The sequence below is a fragment of the Balaenoptera acutorostrata genome, chromosome 4 (genome assembly GCF_949987535.1).
Source record: "Balaenoptera acutorostrata chromosome 4, mBalAcu1.1, whole genome shotgun sequence".
NCBI classification, from domain to species: domain Eukaryota; kingdom Metazoa; phylum Chordata; class Mammalia; order Artiodactyla; family Balaenopteridae; genus Balaenoptera; species Balaenoptera acutorostrata.
In genome coordinates, this window is record NC_080067.1 from 138,402,651 (window position 1) to 138,424,831 (window position 22,181).

Below are 22,181 nucleotides of genomic sequence, written 5' to 3' on the forward strand. Positions count from 1 at the left end.
CCCGAGATGACAAACAGTTTGCACAGGACCACGGAGAAAACTGCCTCCTGGTGTAGAAGGCAGCCACACCAAGACAGTAAATAAATAAATATATACATCCGTAGAGAACAGCACAGTAAGTGAAGTTACAGTTCTATCTTGGAAAACGTGCTATTTCACCGTGAACTTGGTGACTCACGCTTGCCAGGAGAGGGGCAAGAGTTCTCAGCAATACCCCATTCTGACCCTACAATCCATGTCCTTTCCGTAATTCTCCCACTGCTGTCCTGTTCCCTCTCTTTTCCCAGGCATCCTCCTTAAGCTGTTCTCTGCAAAGTTTCACATTTTCAAAGCGGTTCCTGAATTGCTTAGGAACTGGCAGAAATTAATAAGCAACAGCCCATTTATATTGAAATGGACTCATTACAGTGCCAGCTGCCAATAATTTGCAAGGCTGGTTTCTTGCTGGCAAACCGGGCCTGCAGGCGGCTGTCCTCCACCTGCACAACGGAGGCTGATAACGCATTTTTTTATACTTAAAAAAAAAAGTACATATTCTACTACCAGAATTAAAATGCTTCTCTATTATAGTCTTCTAACCCCTGAGCAGAAAAACTACATGGGGAAGAAAGTGAAAGTTACCAGGCATGATTTATAAAACATGCAGGAAAACAAAACTCAGTTTATTTGGTATAATTTTTTTTTTCTGATTTTGGTGGGAAAAAAATTTTTACCTGTGAGCCTGGCTGTGGAACTGACCCCTGATACAGATGGATGAAGAGACACATAGCTGTTCTTTGCAATCAGCAAATATCCTAAGGTTGCAATGTGTCATCAAGCACTCAGTGTGTATCGAGTGCTCACAGTGGGTTAACTCCTCCATGGCCTTGTGAACGTACACCATGGCAACCCAAGGACCACCAGGACTCCAGGTTTTCTTTAAGAGCTGCAAAGAATTCAACTTCAACGGGAGGCAGCTAAGCACCAAACTCGGTGTTGGGAGTTCAAGCCTAGAGTCCCACTACAGGCATCAGGTCAAAACACAGCCTTGCCACTTACTTACAAGGTGATTTGAGGCAAACTCTAAATATCAATTTATCCCTCTACAAATGGGGATAAGAGTTCCTAAGCCATTCTGTTGATACAAGCATTAAATGAGATCATCTATGTTACATAATTAGCTTAGTGCCTACCCCTTGGTCAGTTCTCAATAAATATCAGCGATTATTTCCACTATTATTCGACATTTGTAAACGATAAGGAGGATGCTACAGAAGGACCACTATTATGGGGGCTTCCTTAAAACATGGTACCTAACTCGCTGAAACTGGTCTATCTTCTACGTTGAAACTGGTCGCCTTAAATGTGTTGTGAGACAATAGGGAAATTCATTAATCCAGCTGGAAGATGTGATTGACTCCATTAGCCACAGCTCACGCACACACACAAACCACACTGACAAAATCTGGCAGGACCAGGAGGATGGTCTGCACTACATTAAGATGACCCCTAGTGAAGTGAACAATAAATGTGCCGAGTTTTACAGTCTCACTCAGATTCATCTCAACCCGTATAATCAATTTCTGTGTCAGGTGTCAAATAACCAGTTTTCACAGGGAAGTGTGTGAGCTGGAGGAGGGGAAGGAATTACCAAAACGAATCCCAGTCTTCAAATACCTCAAAAATAGACAAGGTTCAGAAGTCCCATCACTCCAACCCGACAGTCTCATGCGAGATGAAAATATGACAACTGTCAGAAATACGGTGCCCATGGCAGTTAATCCATGGCTTTTCCTACAACGTCTGCCTCACCAGAACTTTCTTTTTCACCTTTAGAAAACAGTCATAAGAGGCATCCTGTCACTTTTAAGTGTTTGCAAGTTCCAGGAATCAAAGTGTATAGAGAAAAGGATATTGTACTTGCCCTCAAAATACCTAAGTTCGTATACCAGGCTCTATTACTTACTAACTTATGTGACCTTGGGTAAGTAAACTACCCATTCTGAAACTTAGCAGGAAAAATAACGATGTGTAATATTATCTACTTTACTTAACACCTACCTGAAAAGGTTGTTATAAGACAGAAATTAGAGAATCAAAACAAAACACTATAAAGGACTAAAAAAGTATGTTAATTCTTATGCTGTTCATCATGATTTAGTGCCCAAAAGTGTTTCATACTACTGAGTTAATGAGAATCAGAAAGTTTCCCCCTTACCCTGAACCTTAAAGTGGGCTGGGAGTAGTAGTGTTAGATCTAAATCCTGAACAAGTCAGAAATCCTTAATATTTCTTATATGCAATAACCACCGGCAGAATTTAGATTTTAGTATTCATATTTAGTCCAAAAATCAGCCTTGGGTGAACAGACAGATGGATGAATCTAGGACACTGGAAATTTTTTAATGGTTCAGAAATTAATGTTAAAGAAAATTCATCAGTCATTTTCTTTACTTGTGATTTTAACCATTATTATATTCAATAAAGGACTCAGGGGACTTTCCTGGTGGCAGAGCGGTTGGGAATCCGCCTGCCAATGCAGGGGAAACGGGTTCAATCCCTGGTCTGGGAAGATTCCACATGCTGCTGAGCAACTAAGTCCGTGCATCACAACTACTGAAGCCCATGCGTCCTAGAGCCTGCGTGCCACAACTACTGAGCCTACGTGCCACAACTACTGAAGCCCACATGCTGCAACTACTGAAGCCCGCACACCTAGAGCCCATGCTCTGCAACAAGAGAAGCCACTGCAACGAGAAGCCCGTGCACCACAACAAAGAGTAGCCCCTGTTCACCACAACTAGCGAAAGCCAGCGCGCAGCAATGAAGACCCAATGCAGCCAAAAAAAAAGAAAAAAAAGGACTCAGGAGTGACTTCCAAAGACACATTATCTAAAATAGAATAGGAGAAATTATTACTGGAAAAATAAAAGGAATCCAAAGGTTAAGACAAAGTGAAGGGGGGCAGAAGCAAGGTAACAATGCAGACCCTATCAATCTACCCAGCTGGCTCAGTTTGACAGCAAGCTTTTGTAACAGCCAACTCAGATAGAGAAAACAGGGCAGTTGTAAAATTCACAACGTCCTAATCAATTGCTCAGAAGAAGGACAAATGTTCTGGGTACTAAGATCAGACAGGAATTTCCACCAGTGGTCCTTTGAGGCCACTGTGATACAACGAGCCACGTTTTTTGAACCACATCCTTTCACATGAGCTCAGTGACAAGTTTCATATGGCTGATTCTTGTCTTCCTAATTGATTAAAGAAAAAAAATCACAGTTCAGGGACAGGAGGTCTGAAGAGGTATGACCCTGCTGAGTGGTAGAGAGGCTGCTTACCCTCCAGGAAGATCTCTTTAAATACTTGCTTGCTCTCCAGAGAGTGTTGGGCTGAGGGGTGGTAAGCACGAGTGAGATGGAGCTCTCTGGCTCGATGCCCACGGGTAGCTGGGTTGTGCTACCAGACGGCCATACCTCACCTGGCATAAAGGGACAGTTCCATCAGGGGTGAGCTTGTCCGGCTTGTGTAAAAACTGAGACTGTGACACGGACTCCTGCACAGAGGAGAGGTACCCACCTTCTCTCTCAGGTAAACCACGTGACCACTGAGGGCCCTGGAGCAGGACCAGCATTCTCCATGAAAGATGATCCCTCAGCACAGATGAATGAGCTAGACAGGGCTTCCAAATTCCTATTCCCTAAAGCATGGATGAAATGGTTTTAGCCCAACCATGTTTTTCAAGGCAAGTAAAAACAGACACCCAAATCAGCCAAACAAAATTCCTGAAAGTTCCCCTATCCAAAGACTGCCCTGATTTTGAGCAATGCGACTTCTTAGCATATCCAAATGCATCCCAAGGTAACTAAGTGAGGAAACGTTCATAGAATCGATATTCTTAAGCTAGCTAAGTTAAGTCAAGAAATTTCTACTAAATTGATAATTTCAACTTTAGAACAGTGACTCTTTGGCAATACTTAACCAACGGGTTCAGCTGGAACAGACATGACTGTATTTCATAGGAGTCAAGTCAGTGCATTTCAAAGTGAAGTAATATATTCTTCCCCCAACTCAGGGAGATCTACCATTTAGGGAATGCTTACTATCTGACTGGCATCATGTAAGTGGCTTTAGACCAAAATACTACTCTTTAGTTTCCCCAGGTTCTTGGTGTTTATTGTCTTGCAACTATACTTGGACACTGACAAATGCCAATGCATACAACTCAACTCCAGCATTGCATCATTCACTACGAAGTGTTTGGAAACCACCAGTCCCAAAGGGCAGTGTTACAGAGCTGGCCATCAAATCTCCCAAACACCCCCCGCCGCTTGGCTCTAAAAAGGGCTCAAAGGAGGCCCCAGCTTAGTGAAATGGATTTAATGGGGTTTTTTTCAGGACAGACCACGAGAATCATGTAATTTTTCAAAATTCTAAGAAGCATCACTCCTACTCAGAAGCCATGAAGCTACTGAACTCTTGAGAATTCCACCCACCATTCCAAGCATAGTGACCATACGATGTGAGAGTTCAGCTCTGGGCTCCCGGATCAATTTCAAGTCTGAGTCACATCGAAAACGCACGCCCATGGCATTGTAAGAGAGAATGGAACAACTGATCTCAAAAGAAAATGGAAATGGAGCTGACTGCAATTAACTTCTGATGCTGAAGTCTGTTGTGGCTTAAGTTAACAGAGTTCCTAGTGAGGGAACTAGGGTATCCAGGTGTCCACAGAGGACAGTGGGAGGGGATGATACTCTGCTGCAGCTGCTTCCATAACTCCTGTGAAACACAAGAGAGTGTATAATCTTTCAACTGCACTTCAGAATAATCTTCTCGAAAATATAACAATGCCTTAGTTTAGAAGAGATTTCAAAACACGATCGCATTACCCAACAGCATCTCTTCCAGACTCGAGTCACCCAGGTGTCCTCCCTTCAGCAGACCTGCTTCCCACCCCCACATCAGCTGCAGGAGCCTCACTGGGCTCAGGAAGAGCCTCATTTCCTGAGACACCACACGGACTGGCTGGGGGCAGCTCCTCTTTCACCGTCAAAGACTGAAGCTCAAGGAAAGGAATTTGGTTCTCATTTCCTCTGGCTATCCAAGGCTGAGGCCGAACCTGGAAGGCAGACAGGGGAGTCTCCATTCTAAAGGACACGGCCTTGGCCTTGTGGGAGCCCTGGAGAGGAAGTGTACCAGAAAAGAAGGGATGCTCAGACCCGCAGCTGCTGCCCGCCTCTAAGACTTGCTCCGGGCTCGCCCATGTGACCCGAAAGTATGAAATTGCAGCTTGCAACTTCCATGATGGTCTCCAGCCCCTGCAACCTGGTCTTTCCCTTCACCTGTTCTCTCATCATGCAGCCAAGAAGGAAGTCCTTCAGCCCAAAATACAGTCAGGATGTCAAGGAGTCCTTTTCCTTCACTGGCAAGCAGAGCAGGACTTGGTCATCCTGGCAATTTCATTCCTTCGCCACCACACGAGGCAGAGCTCCCTGGCCCGGAGCTGCCTTTCCCACTCAGAAAGGGAGGGTCACTCTGTGAGTCAGACAAGAGCTCCCTGGAGTGAGGCCATGCATGCAGGTGGCCGGTGTGGCAACTCTTGCCTGCCAGCAAGGAGGGCTGGGACTGCCTTTGTCATAGAGGATGACAGAGGAGATATCACAAGTCCCTCTGGAAGGGCCACCAGGCTGGGGTGCACTGAATCCACACTGTTGGTCCTTTATGCTCTGAGGCTAAAGGGCCCATCAGAAGGAATCACTCCCCCTGGACACCTGGTACGTCCTCCTTGGTTCTGTTCCCACCACTGTGGTACTTGTGTTGGTGGAAGGTATGTACAAGATGGCAAACTTCTCTAGGAGAAAATGGTTTAAGAGAGAACTGGGTAATCCAGATACCAAGGATGAAGAGGAAGGAAGAAAAGCTAGAAATGTTGTTAAGAAATACAGGTTGAAAAAAAAAAAAAAAAAAAGAAATACAGGTTGCATTGCATGTACCAAAAATTTGAAAAGTTGACCATACATCCATTTGAAAACTTATTACATATCTTCATTGTGTCAATTTAAATTAAATCTTAATCATGTCACAATATACATAAATCAAACCATCATGCTCTATGCCTTACACTTATACAGTGATGTTTGTCAGTTATTTCTCAGTAAAACGGGAAAAAAATCTTAAATTGAAATAGTACGCTATATAGGAATGTATTAGATAGTGAAAAACAAACGACCATTATTTTTTTAAAATATAGATTACTGAACCAATCATTAAGAAAAGCTAGAAATGTTAAGTTTCTACCTACATGTGAATATCTGATTAGCAAGTTGATTTAATAACCACAAGTCAATGAGCAAATATGACAGGTGGAAAACACAGCTGCCCAACTTAAAAAGTGAAGCTGTAATGGGGCCCCATGTAACACCATTGCTAGGGGGACATTAATCTTGATATGTGTTTAGGTGAGAAGATAGGATTTTAATCAAATTTCAGTGCAGCAAAGAATCTTCAAAGTCAAATAAAATAATTTTTACAAAAATTTTAAAGGAATTCCAAGGATTTTCAAAATAGGAGTGATTCTTTACCTGCAAGTCTTCATCTTTTCAAAGAAAAAGACTAAGGCTCAGTCATAAGACAGAGTGACAAAACACTATTTCCCAAGTCAATCCCTGGGTACTTAGCCTAAAATGCTCCTTCACTCTCTCCTCATTTTAAAATGGAAAAACCTTTTAAAATGACTTAAATTTCGCACTTGCAAATCAATTCAAATTGTTTTGAAGTTATATATTTAAGACTACAAGCTCTAACAGGTAAAAGACAATTCCTTATTTCATTGACTCTAAGAAACAGATTTTTCATGTTGAAGGTCTCTGAAGTTGAATATACTATCTCACAATCACAACGGTGTGATAGAAATCGGCACCATTTTCTTTCTTGCTTGGTGGTACATAAAAGAGGGGTGTGTCTTACAATGGTTAGCATGTTATGAAAGAGGGGATATAAAAATAGATTTTTAAACAGTTATGACTATCTAAAAACTGCTTGTGAATTATTTGGGTAAAGCAGAGTGTCGACATAAGAACTTTACTGATTGTTACCAATTCAGTTCAACTCAAACAATATTTATTGAGCACCTACTTTATGTCTGCGATGAGGAAATAGACCGTTTCCTTACGGTGCCCGCAGCCTAAGAAAATGATGGACACTTATCCACTCTGAGACAGGGCTGTAAAAGCTAATCTAGCCTTATTAATAGGGAATGATGGGGGGACAGGGAGGGATAAGTTGGGAATTTGGGATGAACAGATATACATTACTATATATAAAATAAACAACAAGGATCTACTGTATAGTACAGGGAAATATATTCACTATCTTGTAATAACCAATAATGGGAAAGAATCTGAAAAAAATTATACATATATGTATAACTGAATCACTTCGCTATATACCTGAAACACTGTAAATCAACTATACTTCAATTAAAAACTTAATTAATTTTTTAAAAATAGTGGATGATGGGAAAAAACAGACTAATTCTGCCAGGGGAAACTATCAGTCAAATCTGGTCCTGAAGGGTTCATCAGATTTGGCTTGGCTTGTGAGTATGGGAGGAAATGAACAGGGATAAGAGAGAGTTTGTAAAAAAGAAGGGCAGAGCATTCCAGGAAAAGAGCAAAGGCTCTGAGGAATGAAAGCATCAGTCCAACGTTGTAGAGAAGTAAGTGCATGGAAAAGAGCTGGAAGTGATGAGGTCTTTAAAGAGATGGGGTGGGGTTACAGATGCTACACAGGGAAATTAGACATGATTATGTGCGATGGAGTCTGTGACGGGATTTGATTAGGGGAGTTACATGATCGAACATTTTCTCCCCCCAATCCCTCCACATCCCCTGGGGTAACGTGAAAGAGAAGGTGGAGGCTTGTTGCAACCAACCCATCAGGCAGTGCCTGGAGGAGATAAGGTGGCCTTCACTTGGACAGTGAGAGCCTTGGGGTAATAAGCCTCTCCTGTGTCCCACTGTTCCGTCACTCTGTTCTATGAGTGAGCAGGTAGAGTCACCAGAACTTGGTGTCCACACATACACCTGTGAGAAATAAGGAGGAAAGGAGAAAAAGAAGGGAGAGACACCTCTGGCATTTCCAGTTTGGTAACCGACAGAACAGAAGGTGATAATAACACCTTCCACTGTGATGTCAAATGGTGCATCCAATTCAAAAGTCTTATGCCTGAGAGGCCAAAATTCACTGGCAGCAATCCTACTGGAAATTTGGTGTCCATTCCACTCAAGGCCTCAGCACAAAGGAAGGAAGGAAGGAAGGAAAGAAGGTAGAAAAGAAGGAAGGAAGGAAGGAAGAATACCCTCCCAAAATGCTTAGATCAGGAAGGATATCAAAATGGAGATGCAAATATTGGCCAACTGTATAATCAAAGAACTTAACAGCAAAACAAAACAACAACAACAAAAACCACACATCTGATAACCTGTGAGAGGCCACAAGTTAAAAACACTATCTCAACTACACTTTTATTGACTAAGTCAAGACCTGTAATAATAAATGGATTAAATAGCATTGACAATTTAACACAAAAATAAAAGCTTGATGCCTCAGGTTTGGTGCCACAAAGTTAAAATGTAAATCAGCTTTGAGTTCAGCTCCCAAAACTCCCTAGGGCCACAGGAACACCCACTATGCCCCTTACTCACACCTTGGGATGGGGGTAATAAATAAGATCACTGACCGCAAGGCTGATGTTCCAAAGCTGTACCAACCACCACAGTGGAATGCACCTGCAGTGTATAAATAAGTGTGCCTGAGCACCACTTCAAAGAAAGGTAGCAGTTAAGGACAATCACTTCACCTTTCTGTGAGCGGGTGAAATGAGAAGTTGACAGCTGTGCAACACCAGGCAGATTTCAGGCAATGCTCTGAGTTAGTTATGCTCTGCTAGTGACCATGATAGGGACGGTAGGAGTGGGGCACATGGCAATGGGGACAGAGAGATGGCAGGAAAGACATGCACTAACTATGGGGCCACAAGGAACTCGATCTAACCTTCCTGACCGTCCATTCTCTTTAAAATTAAGAGGATGGGGACTTCCCTGGTGGCGCAATGGTTAAGAATCCACCTGCCAATGCAGGGGACACGGGTTTGATCCCTGGTCAGGGAAGATCCACATGCCATGGAGCAACTGGGCCCGTGCGTCACAACTACTGAGCCCGTGCGCCACAACTACTGAAGCCCGCACACCTAGAGCCCGTGCTCCACAACAAGAGAAGCCACCGCAATGAGAAGCCTGCACACCACAACGAAGAGTAGCCCCCGCTCGCCGCAACTAGAGAAAGCCCATGTGCAGCAATGAAGACTCAACACAGCCAAAAATAAATAAATAAAATAAATGTATTAAAAATAAATAAATAAAATAAATGTATTAAAAATAAATAAATAAAATAAAGAGGATGGTCCGGAAATTTCTATGGTCCCTATACTTGAAAAGAACTCCACATTTTTTTAACTTGCTTAAGTCAAAACCTGTAAGTATTATAATGGAAACCACCATGAGAGTCTCTCTGCTGGGCATTCTTTTTACAGTAAACAGGTGATGCGATTAAGGCAAAAAGTGCCACTGAGATTAACCCCAGAAATGCAAGATGGAAAACCAATTCTTACTTTAAAGACTGGTACAAGATCTTTTTGGTTAAATAACAACTAACATTCATCCTAGCCAAGTAACAAATTGGGAGAAAAATAAAAAGCAGCCAAAGTCATTGCACACTGGATTTTTAAAAGCAGAAGGGAAAAAAAAAAAAATCAAACAAAGCACATACGCCCCTCCCTAAAGTCATAAGCGGATAATCAACCTCTTCAACACAAAGACAGTTCCTGGGAGGTTATGGGAACATTTCTGAAACAGTAGTACATCAAAATGCCGGAGCAGAAAAACCGATACACACAGTCACAAAGCAAATCTGTTCCTTGTATGATAGCAACTAGCTTTAAAAGCTTGACATTCATTGCCAAGTAATATCCTTGAGGCCACACACAAGGCGAGCGAAAGACACCAGACCCTGCCTTCTAAGAATTAATGAGGACACTCCTGTCCAGGGCACCAGTGTGCAAATGGTTTTATGGGAATCCCCATTCAATAAAATCGTTCCAAGCATGCTCACCCAAAACAGAATGAGTGTGTGCTGTCACTTATTTAATCAATGTATAAATTACATGTATGGGCTACTGTTCAAATAAATTATGTACATTTTCAATTTCTGTATATGTTTATAATGTGCATAATGTATTTGAACTGAACAGAAATACACAGAAATTTAAATGCATAACAGGGAGAGAAATACAAATTCTGAAATTTCCTTCCCACACCCTAATGAAATCATCTTGCACATATATCCAATATTAAAGACCACTGTTCTAGGACAGAGAAAACCAGTCTGGAAACTAAGAAAAAATAAGGAAAGACAGTTAATGGAAAACTCATAGGAATGCCTCTTTAACTTTACCTACATCTCGGGCTTACTGTGAAGCAACATAACATCACTGTCAAAATCTCCCAGAATCTTCAAGAGGGGAATATCACCATTCAGAAGACCAGGTCGGTAGACACATGCTGAAAACCTTAGGCTGCTCTGAAATTATCTGCTGACAGCACTAGCTCTAGAGGGGCCATTAAATTGTGTTTTTGCAATCAAGGCAGTAATCAATAACCCTTCACCAGTCGTTAATAAAACCATGCCATATGCAGAAAAAGAAAATGATATAAAGAGGAAGGACTCTTTGCAACTTCCTCATCCCCAACCACTGGAAGACAATACAATGACTGGCCAAGAAGCAGTAAGCAAAAACACATTTCCAACCATTGCTGCATTGTTCAGTGTGGGTAATCTCAGACACAGCCAGGATAAGTAGCCAAGAAATTTCAGTTACATAGTCTGGAAGAATAAAGGCTAACAGTAACACAAAGAGAAAAATCATTTAACAAAAGATTTTTGAAAACAATTTTGATCCTCATAGGTGGGAAAAAACGGTTTCCTCTTCTGGAAGAAATCCTCTCTCTCTTTCTCTCTCTCTCCCCCACCCCCCAACTCCCCTCTCTCTCCAGCTTCCAATCCAGGTGACAAAAGGACCTCTCACTAGGGGCCTCCCATCAGCATCCGACCCTGCTAATCTGCCCCCACTCCAAAAAAAAATGCTCCCTCCCCTTGGATTCCATCCATGCCCTTATACTTCTCAACTGCATCTCTCACCCTAACTGTATTTTCTGCCACAGCCTTCTACCTAGCTCTCCAGATGGAGTACTTTTCTCTTTAACAAACTTACTTACTTCCTTCTACACCGTCATCTACCTAAATCTCGGTCTTCAGCACAAATCCCTCTTTCTAAGCTCCTCTGGACACCTCCATATGGCTACCCCACTGATTGCTCAAATTTGACACACCATTCAGGCTCAAAACTTTCCACACTTATGATCCCTCCCAGAAGGCAGCCAGATTTATAAATGCAACAGGGAGTCTGGATGCAGTCAGAGCTAGTCTTCATCTGCCATTCAATGTCCCCGTGACCTTGAGTGAGTCACTTACCATCCCTAGGGACCACTTTCTCCATCTGCAAAATAGGAAATCCCCCTTGTAGATTTGTGCTGGAGATGAAGTGAGGCAGCGTGTGTGAAGACATCCTTCATTGGTATTTAGTTAGGGTTTCATCAATGTTCATTTCTTTCTTTCCATATTCTCCTTCTTCCCCTTTTCTTTCTCCAAGGTCCCTAAAGTATCTTCTATATCTACCCTGTCCCCCATTCTTAATCCTTTTAATGCAAGTCTTCTTGCCTTTAATCCCCATCACTAATATCTATCTTTTCTGCCCAAACCACTCTACGTGTACATCACTGCAAAATCAAACTAACGCACACTCAAGATGCATTCAGTGTCCTTCAAGAATGCCGCCACGTCAACCCCTGCACTGCTAGATGATGTACAAACACCCCTGGCACACCCAGCAGAGACAAGAGCCACAGGACTAAAGGAACAACTTTCAGAAGAGTCAGTTTTACTCAAAGATTTACTCAGAAGGTTAAGGAGAGCAGGGGTGTTGGTGCAGACTGATAATGGAATAAAATTTTAAACGTATGTGATTTTCTAAGATGAAATACCCATCTTCCCCCCAAAATAAAATGGCACATGGAGTGGTTAGAGACTAATTCCCTTTTTATGGAGTGTTTTATTGAAAACTTTTACAAAGCTCTGTTCTTCCAAGATATTCTTCATCACTTTTCTCTTCTGAATCCCCGCAGTTATCAGTTATTTGAATACCTGTCTTAATCCGTCTCCTCTTGTAGGATCACAAGTTCCATGAGAGAAGGGACCACAGCTCATTACTTTTTATCACATGGTTCCATGGCACATGGCCCCTGTATTAGTCAAGGTTCTCCAGAGAAACTAAACCAACAGGATATGGAAGCATCGATGGACGGACGGATGGATGGATAAGTATTTTAAGGCATTGGCTCATGAGATTGTAAGGTCTGGCAAATCCACAATCTGCAGGGCAAACCAGCAGACTGGAGACCCAGGGAAGAGTTGATGTTGCTGTCTTGAGTTCAAAGTCATCTGGAGTAGAATCACTTCCTTCTAGAGGACCTTAGTCTACTTTTAAGGCCTTCAAGTGATTGAATGAGGCCCATTTACATTATGGGGGGATAATCTGCTTTACTCAATGTCTGATTTAAATGCTAAATCACATCTAAAAAATACAGGGAGGGAGGGAGGGAGGGAGGAAGGAAGGACGGACTACCATATGATCCAGCAATCCCACTCCTGGGCATATAGCCGAAGAAAACCATGATTCGAAAAGATACCGTCACCCCAGTGTTCACTGCAGCACTGTTTACAATAACCAAGACATGGAAGCAACCTAAGTGTCCATTGACAGAGGAGTGGATAAAGAAGATGTTGTACATATATACAATGGAATATTACTCAACCATAAAAAAGAATAAAATAATGCCATTTGCAGCAACATGGATGCAACTAGAGACTGTGAGACTGAGTGACGTTAAGTCAGAGAAAGACAAATATCATATGATACCACTTATATGCGGAATCTAAAAAAAAAAAAGGTACAAATGAACTTATTTACAAAACAGAAATAGAGCCACAGATGTAGAAAACAAAACTATGGTTACCGGAGGCAAAGCGGGAGAGGGATAAATTGGGAGATTGGGATTGACATATACACACTACTATACCTAAAATAGATAATTAATAAGGACCTACTGTATAGCACACACAGGGAACTCAACTCTACTCGGTACTCTGTAATGGCTTATATGGGAAAAGAATCTAAAAAAGAGTGAATACATGTATATGTGTAACTAATTCACTTTGCTGTACAGCAGAAAGTAAATCAACCATACTCCAATAAAAATTATATATAAAAAAAAAAAGCACAAGAAGAGTGCCTGACATACGAAAAACAAAACAAAACAGGAAAACCCCACAGCCACCTCTAGACTAGCATTTAACCAAATTACTGGGCACCACAGCCTAGTCAAGTTAACATATAATATTAACCATCCCATGTCCCAGCAGACTTTTTGTCCAGTACCTAGTAATGGCATCAGTATCAGCCAAAGGAACAAAGAGAATAAAATGTATTCCCATACAGAATGTTTACAACTGAATAGCCAGCAGGTGTTCCAGACTGACTACCAGCCCACAAGCCCACCTGACTTGAGCTCTGAAGAAAGCTCTACTGGGGGTGTCCCTGGTCACCCCAGGCTTCAGGGCATGAAGGGGTCACTGAGAGAGTGGCCTGACTTTCATGATGTCATCTTTGCCATATATTTCTAGACAAAAGCATCCCTCCAAGCTTAAGTCTCCTAGTAGCCAACATCATCCAGAGTTGTGGCTCTCTTTTACTTCAACATGAAGAACAGCATCAAAATATATTTGCAGATGGGAAAACACAGGTGCGCCAACCCCCCCCCACTTAATCTGCTCCCCCCCCTCACACACATGAACAAATTATGCATCCTACGTACATAAGCTTCCCTGTGACGACATTTCTGCTCTAGCTTTGGATCTGAAACCACCACCCTCTCCCACCTCGGAGCCAAGATTTCAAGCACACAGCAGGGCGTGGGTAGGGGTGTCCCCAGCAAGTCCTCAATTCCGATGCAGCTGGGCTTAAAATTGACCTTGAAATTGACCCCCAGCAGGGGGGGTGGGGCGGGGTGTCAGGGTGTCAGAGTGATTGCTCACCACCTCCTACACTCTGCTCGTGACTAATGCATCACGCTGGGGAAGCAGTTCCTCCCAGCTAGTTGGAATCAACAAGCCCACATTTAAACCAAACCACCCCTCGGAAGACTTGGGTATCATCAGCACAGCCCTCCCAAGCCCTAAGTGTACCCCTTTCTGAAAATATTCACCTTGACAGAAAACAAGCAGAGAGATTTGGCTTAGGAGTTCTAATTCTGCTTCTCTCCGGGGCAGGGAACTTGAATTTTCAAGGACCGAACCAAAGAACACGCCCAGGAGGGAGGCCATAGGTATTCCTCTTGGAGCACCAGGAAAACTTGTTAACTTGGGACAAATCATTTCATTTCCCTATGGCTGCAGATACTTCCTCAGTACAATTCAGCACTTAGTAAGCACTTTCAAAATGTAGACTAAGGAGCCCAAAGTCGGGTGTGGTATGTAACAGGGAGAAAAAAGGTACTGTGTACATCATCAGGGTAGGGATTTGTTTTTCCAGTAGTGATTTTCCATTCAAAATAGCATCCAGGAGAAGAAGGAGGGGGCCTAATCAAGTGTATTCACTAAATAAAGCTCGGGGATCAAAATAACATCAGCCTTCTGGTTCTGCCGACGCCTCACTCACACAAGCACAGGAAAGCGCGGCCCAAACTAATGTTGGCACCAGGGTGCCGGCTCTAAAGCCACCTGTTTTGTTCTGTTTCTCTCACTCCATCCCCACACTCACAGGAACAGGCTGCCATCTGTGCTGTACCAGCTCGGCGTGGTTCTCCATAAAGGTAAATAAGATCCTGACGTTTTTCATCTAAAAAAAAAAAAAAAATCCCTTCAATTTTGGCTTCCAGACCTCAATCTCGATTCAACTCAACCCAATTCAATTTCAATGTGTGCTGAGAATCTTCTCTGTGGCTGGCTCAGTCCAAGATTCCATGGGGATGCTAAGATAGTGGAAGGCTCAAGGCACCTTAAAGAGTCTTAAGGATCTCGGGGGTGGGGAGGTAAGATGAGACAAGGACCCAAAAAACGCAGTAAAAGACCTAAGAGCAATCAGGTTGTCTACGATGAGCTCAGAGTGCTATGAAAAATGAATACTAAAATTTAGCATTTTAGTATTTTAATGAAAATTTTAATGCTAAAGCACGCTGATGCCGCTACTACTACTTACAATGAAAAAATATGCTCTGAAGAGGGCAAAGGTAAAAACATACATTTGATTACAAGAATATGCACAATAGGACAAGATGGCAGTTTAATTTGACTGTGATTTTTTTAAGCGATGTGTTATGATTACTTAGGGAAAAAATATGATCATTTTGGCACCATTTAACCTATAATCAGAATATTGAAAATCCTTAGAAAAGGAAACATTTCTAATAATGGGGATTAATAATGGGTATTGGAAAATAATTTTGCTATAAAATCATGGTATAGAGGAGAATATTCATTCTAAAACACACACACACACACACACACACACACACACACACACACACACACACACTCCAAAGGCTTTAATAAATAAGAACAGGTCATTTCAAATTTTAGGCTATTTAATTTTGAAATGGATGATTTTTTTCATCCTAAAAGTTACAGAGGATTTCCCCAAAAGAGCCCCATATCAAGAGCCACCATTTTAAGACAGGTAAAAATGATGAAATATGAAATTTTAAAACTCTTGTGCATAAAGTATCTAGATAATAAAGAATACTTAGGGGTTGAAACTCATGTCTCTACTATTTCAAACACTGATTCAAGAAGAAACGAAGTATGTCTGCTTGTCAGGGAGAGCTCTGGGTCACTTTAGTTCTAATTTGAGGATGGACTAGATTTTTTTTTTAATTTTTTAAAATGCATTTTTCTTCCAGTTTTATCAAGATACAATTGACATAGAGCACCGTGTAAGTTCCAGGTGTACAGCAAAATGATTTGACTTACATACATCACGAAATGATCACAGTAAGTTTAGTGACCATCCATCATCTCGTATAGGTACAAAATTAAAGAAATAGAAAAAATGTTTCCTTGTGATGAGAACTCTGAGCATTTACCCTCTTAACAACTTTCCTATATAATGTGCAGCAGAGATAATTATATACATCATGGAGTACATTACTTCCTTAGTACTTATCTTATAACTGGAAATTTGTACCTTTTGATTCCTTCAAGGATGGACTAGATTCTTGATCAGATTCTTGATCAAAGGCACATCCATAAAAGCTCCTCTCCTAAAACTGTGGGTACTGCCTTTTCAGGGCTATTCTAGAGGAACACTAGGAATACGTGCGCTCTCTGTGCTGTCACTGTGCTATGTGTTAAAAGAATGGAACCAGGGGTGAGTGAATCAAGAAAATAAATTAAAATCTCACATCATAAAAAGTCAGGGGATATACTTGAAGATATTATTCCGAGTGAAACAGGACAAATATTGTACTATTCCACTTATATGAGGTACCTAGAATAGTCATTGAGAGAGAAAGTAGCATGGTGGTTGCCAGGGGTTGGGGGAAAGGGGGAGTCAGTGTTTAATGGGTATAGAGTTTCAGGTTGGGAAGAAACAAAAGTTCTGGAGATGGATGGTGGCAATGGTTGCAAAACAATGTGAATATACTTAATGCCATTGAACTGTACACCTAAAAATGGTAAATTTTATGTTACGTATATAATACCACAATTTAAAAAGTAGAGGGTTTATTAAGAACTAACGTTTTCAGAGTGCTTCAAAATTTGCAAAGCATTTCTATATACATTAGATCATTTAATGATCACAGCAACTTGGAGGAGAGGCATATGTATAAACTCTCCCATTTGTTTCTTTCTAAGTGACATGTCTATTGTTGAGTGGGTGGAAGAGTGTACTCATACATGTACTCAATTCTCAACCCCACACTCTCTTCCAACATTTGTACACATTCTGGAGATATACAGGGAATGTTTATAGATACTTTAAGAAACATGCATTCTGTGGTCAGAGTTGGGAATTCCAACTCTTGCAGTCAAGAAATGGATTTCACTTTATTTAACCCAGTGTTTCCCAAACTTTCTTAATTGTGCAACTTTATTTTGCAGAATATCTGTGAACAACCTGTGAGAAAGTGAGTATTTGATGGCTTACTACTGTACGAACTCATCTAATGAAAGGTACTCATTTATATAGATTCAGCCTCCTTGCAGAAGAAAGAGCCAAGTAATCAAGCTGTTTAATTAACTGGCAACTCCAAGTATCAATATCATGACCAGCACTATCCTTATCTGGTAATCTTCCCTCTCCAATTTTCTAGATCTTCACTCATCCAGATCTTTCCATCAACCATAAAAGTACAACACAGACCATGAGAAAGATAATAATGACTAACCTGGCATCATCCTTGGCTCTTAGAATTCTTACTCATTGGACATGGATCAAATCAGATCCATTAACAGGACAGAAAGCCCAGAGATAAACCCACGCACATATGGTCACCTTATCTTTGATAAAGGAGGCAAGCATATACAGTGGAGAGAAGACAGCCTCTTCAATAAGTGGTGCTGGGAAAACTGGACAGCTACATGTAAAAGTATGAAATTAGAACACTCCCTAACACCATACACAAAAATAAACTCAAAATGGATTAAAGACCTAAATGTAAGGCCAGACACTATCAAACTCTTAGAGGAAAACATAGGCAGAACACTCTATGACATAAATCACAGCAAGATCCTTTTTGACCCAGCTCCTAGAGGAATGGAAATAAAAACAAAACAAAAAAAACAAATGGGACCTAATGAAACTTAAAAGCTTTTGCACAGCAAAGGAAACCATAAACAAGACCAAAAGACAACCCTCAGAATGGGAGAAAATATTTGCAAATGAAGCAACTGACAAAGGATTAATCTCCAAAATTTACAAGCAGCTCATGCAGCTCAATAACAAAAAAACAAACAACCCAATCCAAAAATGGGCAGAAGACCTAAACAGACATTTCTCCAAAGAAGATACACAGATTGCCAACAAACACATGAAAGGATGCTCAACATCACTAATCATTAGAGAAATGCAAATCAAAACTACAATGAGATATCATCTCACACCAGTCAGAATGGCCATCATCAAAAAATCTACAGACAATAAATGCTGGAGAGGGTGTGGAGAAAAGGGAACACTCTTGCACTGTTGGTGGGAATGTAAATTGATACAGCCACTATGGAGAACAGTATGGAGGTTCCTTAAAAAACTAAAAATAGAACTACCATATGACCCAGCAATCCCACTACTGGGCATATACCCTGAGAAAACCATAATTCAAAAAGAGTCATGTACCAAAATGTTCATTGCAGTTCTATTTACAATAGCCAGGGCATGGAAGCAACCTAAGTGTCCACTGACAGATGAATGGATAAAGAAGATGTGGCACATATATACAATGGAATATTACTCAGCCATAAAAAGAAACGAAATTGAGTTATTTGTAGTGAGGTGGATGGAGTTAGAGTCTGTCATACAGAGTGAAGTAACTCAGAAAAAGAAAAACAAATACAGTATGCTAACATATATATGGAATCTAAGGGAAAAAAAAACAACAAGGTGATGAAGAACCTAGTGGTAAGACGGTAATAAAGACACAGACCTACTAGAGAATGGACTTGAGGATATGGGGAGGGGGAAGGGTAAGCTGTGACAAAGTGAGAGAGTGGCGTGGACATATATACACTACCAAACGTAAAATAGATAGCTAGTGGGAAGCAGCCACATAGCACAGGGAGATCAGCTCGGTGCTTTGTGACCACCTAGAGGGGTGGGATAGGGAGGGAGGGAGGGAGATGCAAGGCGGAAGAGATATGGGAACATATGTATATGTATAACTGATTCACTTTGTTATAAAGCAGAAACTAACACACCATTGCAAAGCAATTATACTCCAATAAAGATGTTTAAAAAAACCAAAAAACAAAAACAAATCAGATCTATTTAGGGTTCAGGTATATGTGTGTGAGGGGTGGTGTGTATATGCATACATATCTATGTGTATATGTGATTACTGGAATACAAGCTTTAAAAAAATAAAAAGCATAATGGTATACATGCCCCCAAAACCTTTTTTATAAATTCCGGTATAAATGAGTCAGAGAAAGAAACAAATATTTTACTCTGTATTAAACAAACGTATCAGAGGAAGGAAGTGCAGGGTGAAAAGGAATACAGGTTTTACAGGTGATTTTATACAGCAACAATACTTCAATTTGGAGTTTAATGTATCACATTAATGGCTTCTTCCCACTCATTAACACAAAAACATCAACAGCCACGAAATGAAATTTCTAATCATAGGTTTGTTGTTTTTATATTGTGTTTTTAACACAGTGTATCCCCAAACCTTTAAGACATAGCAATGAACTGTTCAAAATTAACCTGTAATATGTTATGCATATTTAATTCTCAGAAGGACCTCGATATCTCCCTCTGGGATGTAATCAAAACTAAATCTTCTCCATGCCTTTCAGAATGAAGGAAAACACAGCCCCGGCTTTCCAGGAGTAAACCTGGCCATGTGACTACCCCACCACCCTCCCCCACTTCCATAATATTTCTGAGAATGCAGTTAACTGCTGACATTGGCCCAGGCTTCAGTGGAGCAAACACTAAGCCTGCCGACTGTTAGTTCTTGTTGAGGCTTGTGCTGTTTGTTTGTTACGTATGTTCAATTTCTAATGGGAGTTTGTCAGCTTCTTTTGTTTGAACTTGACACAATGGGAAAAGCCCTTAAGGGTTAATTAATTAATCTCAAAATGACATCTGAAACAGACAATGAACAGGGCTTGAGCAACTGTGAAAGACACCCAACAGCATCAGCCAAAATAAGGGCTGTTCCCAGACCAGAGTCATCTCAAACTCAGCTGTATTTCATTATGTCACTAGCCATCAAGTGGCCAGGACTAAGAGATTAGTGCCCAGAGAATGGATGGTGGAGCCAGACAGAATTGGGTGGAAATTTTGCTTCTGCTACTTAATACCCAAATCACGGGGAACGTTACTTCACATCACAAAGACTCAGTTTCCTCACTGGTAGAATGGGAATAATATGGGTAAATAGGACAATCCACTGGAAATCACCCAGGCCACTGTCTGAGCCATGGAAGTAATCAATAAATGATATCCTGGAAGACAGACTTCAGACTATACTACAAAGCTACAGTAATCAAAACAGCGTGGTACTGGCATAAAAACAGAAATATGGATCAATGGAATAGAGAGCCCAGAAATAAACCCACAATCTACAGTCAATTAATCTTCAACAAAGGAGGCAAGAATATACAATGGAGAAAAGACAGTCTCTTTGGCAAGTGGTGTTGGGAAAGCTGGACAGCCACATGTAAATCAATGAAGTTAGAACACTCCCTCACACCATACACAAAAATAAACTCAAAATGGCTTAAAGACTTAAACATAAAACATGACACCATAAATTATACCCTGGGGGGGGGCGGGAAATATGCAATCTTTCATTACATCTAAATATTAATTAGTAACCATAATCTCCAGGCTCTTGCACCACAATTAGAAGCTTTCCCCAAAAAGCAAGAAAAATAAAATCAGTGAAATCAGTGCCTGAATTTATGAAATCTTTTTCCTTACTGATTACAGTGAAAACAAAACACATGAAGCCTTCACATGGAGTAGGAAGGCACGGCACATAACAATAGTCACTAGGGGTATCTGGTATCCATCTTCAATGATGAAGCATAAAGATGAGAAGTGACAACCCAAAAGACCATCGCCTTGTAAAATAATACACCCATTCTTTCGCTCTTGTATGCCTTTGCAAGCTTTTTGAAAAGATTATTGCTCTCCAAATTAAAGTCACAGCAAATGCATCTTCTAAATATAAGTAATCATGTTGATTAAAGATAACCAGAGACAAAAATTTCAATATATTGGAAAGAATATTGCCAATGGCAAAACATTATTTATTTTTTGCCCCAGAACTTGTCAGGAATGCACAAAGCAAATCAGACTTACTAAATATAAATAAACTAAAAATAAAGTATAGATATACTATTTAGATTTAAAAGGTCACAGTTTTGAGGGATAAATACCTGCTATCTCATGGTAGGAGGTGCCAATAATAAAATGTGTTGGCTGCTAAATTGACTCAGAAAAGCCAGCACCAAAAATATGACTCATATGTTTGAGTAGAAACCCCCATTTATGGATGGAAGAGACAGAAAGGTCAGATCTGAATTGTAAATTTTAGAGCAGAGTTCCTCTACAGAGTGTGATTATATGACGTGATCACTTTTTGTTATCAAGCGTAAACAACAGCTATTACATCTGAGACACAGTGCTTAGTGCTTAAGGTTGGGAAGAGGTTGAGGTGTCCCATCAACTCTGACCCCATAAGCCCAGGCCTGGAGACGGGAGGCCTGTTCCTACAGGGCCTCAAGAGCTAGATTAATAGAGTGGAATTTAAAACTATACAATAAAAACCCTGGGTTCCATTTCTTATTCTTCTCTAGACTCTTATTATACAACCCTTATAACTATGGAATACAGACAAGGGCATTAAATCAGGACACAGTTAGAACTGAGAAGCATGAAGAGGAAGCTCAGATAGGAATTATCCTCTAGGTAAGTTCATCAAAGTATGCCAGACATATGCAGTTGATCTGCCCCTGCTATCCAGGTGGGATATTAGACTCAGAGAATAAAAAACAGTGTTATTCAACATATAGTTGAGATGTCAAATATCTTGCAAAACTCTCCCTCAGTACTATCCACAGTCAATTTTAAGTAACTTCTGGATTATAGAGTGGCATGGCACTGCCTTCCCAGTTCTTAGCATCAAAATGATTTATAATTGTTAAAACAAAAAAGACCTTTAAAAAAACACTCTTTGGGGAAGAATGACTAAGATAAAGCCAAAAGCAAATGATATAGTGAATACGTATGAAACTCTATCCC

At 40.8% G+C, this 22,181-nt stretch overlaps 1 protein-coding gene across 8 annotated transcripts in view; it reads right to left on the minus strand.

Moving 5' to 3' along the window:
* The window catches only part of TIAM1 (TIAM Rac1 associated GEF 1), a 407,741-nt gene that overhangs the window by 146,045 nt on the left and 239,515 nt on the right, over nucleotides 1-22,181 (minus strand). For 5 of the 8 annotated variants that reach the window (XM_057545316.1, XM_057545319.1, XM_057545314.1 and 2 more), the window contains one exon: nucleotides 14,973-15,050. The exons of the other annotated variants lie outside the window; for them this stretch is intronic. The gene's annotated coding sequence lies outside the window, so the exon portion shown is untranslated. The remainder of the gene's footprint in view (nucleotides 1-14,972; nucleotides 15,051-22,181) is intronic. 8 annotated transcript variants of the gene reach the window in all.